This window comes from Symsagittifera roscoffensis, chromosome 6, assembly GCF_963678635.1.
Source record: "Symsagittifera roscoffensis chromosome 6, txSymRosc1.1, whole genome shotgun sequence".
In the NCBI taxonomy this organism is placed as follows: domain Eukaryota; kingdom Metazoa; phylum Xenacoelomorpha; order Acoela; family Convolutidae; genus Symsagittifera; species Symsagittifera roscoffensis.
The window spans coordinates 22,221,219-22,227,218 of record NC_087067.1 but is presented as its reverse complement, the minus strand read 5'-3'; the positions used below and the strand labels follow the sequence as shown (position 1 = coordinate 22,227,218).

The 6,000-nt window shown below is 33.5% G+C and overlaps 1 protein-coding gene across 1 annotated transcript in view; it reads left to right on the top strand.

Moving 5' to 3' along the window:
- Positions 1–728: 728 nt before the first annotated feature.
- LOC134847800 (citrate synthase, mitochondrial-like) overlaps positions 729–6,000 on the top strand; it is a 103,634-nt gene continuing 98,362 nt past the window's right edge. Inside the window, exon 1 of the mRNA XM_063865017.1 lies at positions 729–738. The gene's annotated coding sequence lies outside the window, so the exon portion shown is untranslated. The remainder of the gene's footprint in view (positions 739–6,000) is intronic.

Sequence of the window (6,000 nt, the reverse complement as noted above, 5' to 3'; positions counted from 1 at the left end):
AACATTACCTGACGACGTTTTCATTAATTAAAGGTTGCTGCAGCTAGAAGCAAACATACGAACAAGATAGCAAGTCTAAGCTATATTATAATAACGAAAGGGTGCTTAGTATCAGTAAGTTGCAATAAACATGGTGGGTATCCAAGCTATATGCCAGTTAAAAACCTGAACCAGTTGCCAAAATTGAAAACCCCGATTTGCAAAATTTGATACTAGATCAAGGGAGAGGTGAACGGTACAAACAAAAAAAACCCTCTGCAGCCTTCAGAGTCAAAGAAAATAACATCCGTCGCCAAGCAATTTTTCTGCCTAATCAAACGCAACAAGCATTGAAGAAGGTAAAATAAACTGATGTGAGCTAAAAAAAAAAACTAAGATTTCAAACTCATCATGAAATGCTTTTCTGCCAAAAAGAAGTTTTTTATTCTAAACTTTGAGAAAACTATACTAATTTCTGGCATATATACGCAAAACAAAGTTTTGTTCTTTTGGGTTTCTGCTCTTTTTTCTTGAGGATTTGTTGTTGATTCTGATGCGGTGTCATAGTTTATTTTAAAATGGAAATTAGAAATTTAGACTAAAAAGACTTTGCCGTAAATGTCTTCTTTAAATAAATTTCTATCGGTTAGCAAACAAAATAGCAAAAAAAGATTTTTTAAGTGGCCATCTTGTGCTTCTCAAAAAACAACTGGGGCAGCGAATTCAAAAAGAAAGTTCAATTTTTTTTTCTTATTAAATCAACTTTAGAAAATCAAGGCTGGGGATTCGATTTCAAGCATTTCAATATCTTGCATGGAATTATCCATAGAAATTCTCCATATAAATCTCGAGGTTCTCAAAAAAGCTGGTTAATTGAGCAAATAAACCAATTTGTGTTTTAATTTTCCGCTTCATTTATCGCTTTTAATGTAAGAGGCGAACTCGCAAACTTCGAACAAGAGTTGGAAACTGGTATGCAATTTTTCGTGGCGCCTTTTTGAGATATTAAGAAATTTGGCTTTCTTGAGAAAAGTCAAACTGGACTTCTAGGAATCAAGCTATGCAGTTTTTTTCCGGCCATGTTCACAGTTGCCTCGCTTCTGAAAAAAACATAAGTGAAGAAAAGCAATTTCATGCAACTTTTGCTTAGCGTCCTGATAGGAAAAACTGAGTTTAACTTCTGATTCTGCACTCCAAGAGTTTTCTGTTGCAATTTGTTGCTGCACCACACTCGGTTTGGAAAATAAAAAAAAACAGAACATCAGAATTTTTTTTTTGAATTTGCTTGTCTTGTTGTTTCGTCTCCACTCAATTCAAATGTGATATCACCACTCTTCTAAATAAATACATCAGATCTTACTTACCAAAAGAAAAAAAAATGGCAAAACCAAATTTTCGATTCAGAAGCTATCTAGGACACTACTAAACAAAAACTGAGACCTAACAACTTTTCGTTGCAGAAGATTAGCTCAAAAAATTACAATTTCGGTGAGTTCGTAGGTATGCTGAGCACCAATTCGCAGCCCTCTGTTTTCGCATTTACAGTTACTTGGCCCAATGCGGACGTCAAATTAGGTCTATTTTTGTCAAAAAAAACATTGCCCTATCAGGACGAAAAAAATATTACAGACAAGAGGAGGAATTGCCACACTCGTTTCTAAAAAATCAGAGATCAAAAAATTTAAATGATGAGATCAAAAACCAATCAGCAAGCCCCAAAAAAAATATCTCTCACGTGCTCAATTTACTGCCGTCTGCAAATCTAGTTTACCTAAAAAATCGAAGCACTAAGTATGCGTAGGAAACTAAGGCGACTGAAGTTTGCAGCATACTCAAAAAATGTAGAGCAAAGGAGAGTTAAGAAGCCAGTGAAATTAGCATTTTCCTGATGAAGAAAGAAGAATCCCGTAGTTTGCGAGTGGATATCAACTGTACTCACAAAATCACTGTTTAAAAGCAATTTTCCTTACTGATACAATTTTCATAAATGAAAAATTTTTTTCTAGAAAAACATTCAATCAGAGCAAGAATCTAGCAGTTTATGAAAAATGTTTTTAAGCAGTTTAGAGAACGATAATAATAAAATGAAAGCATTGTTTTGCTTCTCTGATAAACTTCGAAAAGACTAAAATTAAGGAGCCTAATGACAAAAACAGAAACTGTAGGTTCTTCATTAAAAACGGAGCTGAAAAAGCTTTATTTCCGACAAATACATTCCGAAATCTCAGAAAAAAATTGTTTCGGTAAAAAAACGCCTCTTATTAAAAAAGGGGCATTTGTTGCCGCTCAACGGCATTCAATTCACAGAAACTTGAAAAAAAAACACTTGAAACAGAGAAAAATAAATAAGCCTGGGTTAAATTACTTCAATGCAAAACCAAGGCATCTCACTATCGAAATCTAAAAGAATCAATAAAGAAAAACCCGTATGAAAAACTCAAATAATGAAACAAAAAACAAAACAATCAGCAATCTACAAAAAAACTATCCCTCACATGATCAATTTGCTGCTGTCTGCAAATCTAGCTTAAATAAAAAAATCAAAGCACAAAGTATGCGTAAGAAAGCAAGGCGAATGAAGTTTGCAGCATAATCAAAAAATTCAAAACCAAAGAGAGTCATAAATGAAAAAAAAAGAATATCCTGATGAAGAATAAAAATCCCGTAGTTTGCAAATGGATAACAATCCTGTTCAGCAATTTTTCCTACTGTTACAGTTTTCCTAACTGATGGAACTTTTTGCTACAAATAGTTTTAATCAGAGCAAGAACCTAACAAATTATGAAAAAAGAATTTAAACAATTTAGTGAATACTAATTTTGTAATGATGCGAATGGTTGGTTCTGGAATAGTTTTCCAAAAATTAGAGCGACTAGTTTACAAGAGCATAAGGACATTAATGGAAACTGGAAGTTCTGCATTGAAAACGGAGCTGCAGCTTCTCTATTTCCGACAAAAAAAACATTCCAAAACCTCAGAAAAAGCCGTTTTGATAGAAAAACGCCTCGTATCAGTTTGATAGAAAAACGCCTCGTAAAAAGAGTTTTTACTGCCCCTTAACGGCATTCAATCCAGGGAAACTAAAAATTATCCCTGAAAACACGTCAAAACAAATAAGCCTGAGTTAATTTAGCTTAATGCAAAACCAAGACACCTCACAATCGCCATCGAAAACAATCATTTACAAAACCAGTATAAAAAGTTCAAATAGTGAACTTAAAAACAAACTAAATAGCAAACTACAGAAAAAAACTATTCCTCACCTGATCAATTTGCTGTCTGCAAAACTAGCTTACATAAAAAACCAAACCACGAAGTATGTGTGTGAAATTTGCAGCATAATCAAAAGATTTATAGCTAAGAAAAGTCAAGACATAAAGGAAAAAATGCAACTTCCTGATGAAGAAAAAATAATCCCGTAGTTTGCGAATGGATATCAATCCTATTCACAAAATCATAAATTGAAAGCAGTTTTCTTTACTGATACAATTTTGCTACCTGAAGGAACTTTTTCTCACAAATACGTGTAATCAGAAAAAGAACCTAGCAAAGTATGAAAAACATTTTTAAAGAGTTTAGTGAACACTAATTTTAAAATGAACGCAAATCATTGGTTCTGGTAAATAGTTGCTATGAATTAGGGCAACTAACTTACAAGAGCCTAAGGACATAAATGGAAACATGGAAACTGAAGGTTCTTCCTTGAAATTTGAGCTGGAGGTTTTCTATTTCCGACAAATACATTCCGAAACCTCCGACAATACATTCCGAATTTTTTTTGTTAGAAAAACGTCTCGTATCAAAACAAGAGTGTTTACTGCCGCTTAAAGGCATTCAATTGATAGAAACTAAAAATAACACTTGAAACAGAGCATAATAGATGAGCGTGGGCTCAGTTAGGTTTTTGCAAAACCAATGCATCTCACTATTGCAATCAAAAAACAATGAAACACGAAACCAGAATGGAAAAATTAAATGATGAAATAAAAAACAAAACAATCAGCAAACTACAAAAAAAATCTGTCAAGTGAAGAGTTTACTGCTGCCTGTAAATCTAGCTGACACAAAAACCAAAGCACAATGTATGCATAAGAAACTAGTGCGACTGATGTTCGCAGCATAATCAAAAATTTTAAAACCATGGAGAGTCAAGACATGAAAAAAATAATTTCCTGATGAAGAAAAAAGAACCCAGTAATTTGCAAATGGATACCAACCTCATTTAAAAAATCTCATTTAAAAGGATTTTTCCTGACTGAAAGATTTTTCCTGTCCTACAAAGATTTTTAATCAGTGCAAGAACCTGGCAAAAAATGAAAAAAATAATTTTAAACATCTTAGTGGACGATAACTTTAATCGAACGCAAACTATGGGTTCTGGAACAAACTCGCAAAATTAATGCGACTAAATTACAACAGCCTAAAGATACAAATTGAAACTGGAGGTTCTTGATTGAAAGCGGAGCTGGAGGTTCTCTATTTCCCCGTGGATAAATGGTCCTAATTAGCAAAAATTTCCGACAAATACATTCCAAAACCTCAGAAAAAAGTTGTTCCGTTGTTACGCATCAAAAAAGAGGCTTTATTCCAAGGAAACATAAGCAACACTTGAAACACATTAAACTGATTGAGCCTTGGTTAATCTAGTTTTTTAGAAAACCAAGGCATTTCACTATCGCAATCGAAAACACTCATTTGTAAAACCAGAATGAAAAACTCAAAATTACAATTAAATTGAACTGCAGTTTATAATAAATCGAAAATCCTTGCGCAAAAAAAAATTATTTGAGTGAGATCGTTTTTTTGAAGGTAGAGATGAGACTGCCTGAAAGCATATTGTTCAACTTGAAAAGAATTTTGCCTTCTAAGCTCACAAAAGAGACTCGGTTAACTAATTTAACTCGATTTACTAATTAATTTGAAAGGTCTAAGCAAGGTTTCGGTTTATGCTTTCGTGATTTTTTTTCAATAATAACATCCTGGGCTTTAATTTTCATGGCTACTATAGGACAAATAATTCTCTTTAAGAGGCCAATCGGCGCTAGCGACAACGGGTCCACAGGCGACAATAAATTCCAGGCGCGAACATATTTCTCCTGATGAGTCCATTCGTCTCTAGCATAGGCGAAAAGCAACCGCTTTCAAAAGTCAACAGTTAACCGCGAAGAGCAACTTGCCCTAATACTTATATCACCATCAAAAACCATTAAAAAATGGTTTGCATATCAACCAATGCATATCAACCAAACGGTCATGGCGCGACAATCGATAAAGAAGCGTTGACGGATTATCAAGTTCACAAAGTTGGAGTACAGTTAGATTTAAAAAGCTCGAGGAACATGAAGTTCCAGCTAACAAACCTTTTGGTTTTTGCAGTAAATGATGCAAAGTTGAAGCAATGACTAAAATATTTGATTGTATGAGGCTCCTAATGAGCAACAAAAATACATTGGCTTGTACAAGGTCTGATCTTTCGAAAGTTTTTTGAGGGCATGATTATACACAAAAAAACTTCTAACCAAGATAGAAGTTTGTAGTTTTGTAATCATTTTTTTTTTATTTTCACAGAGAGTTTTTATATAATTTTGTATTCAGGGCTTTTTTTGCAGACCGTGCGCAAAATTCCTTGCCAAAGTTTCTAGGTAAAAAGTCAAATTTAACCTGGAGAATTATTGCCCAATCACATAAAATTTGTTTTTGTTTCCGAAAAACTGAACAATATAACCATGTCATTTAAAAAAGGATATTAAACGCGGAACTACTTACTTACTACAAAATTAGATCGGATTTGAGAAGTAATAAGTCTTGAAACCTCAAATACCTCCACAAACAACACTTTTGATAACAACAACAAGATGAGTAAAATTCAAAATGATGACCAAAATGAAGAAAAGACTTAATAAACACTGCCAACAAACAGTTCGAAACATAGCCAACAGGCACTTGGAAAAGAGCCAATGAATGATAAGTGACAGAGAAAAAACTAGCTCTCGAATTTCCAAAAAATATGTTTATTTATTT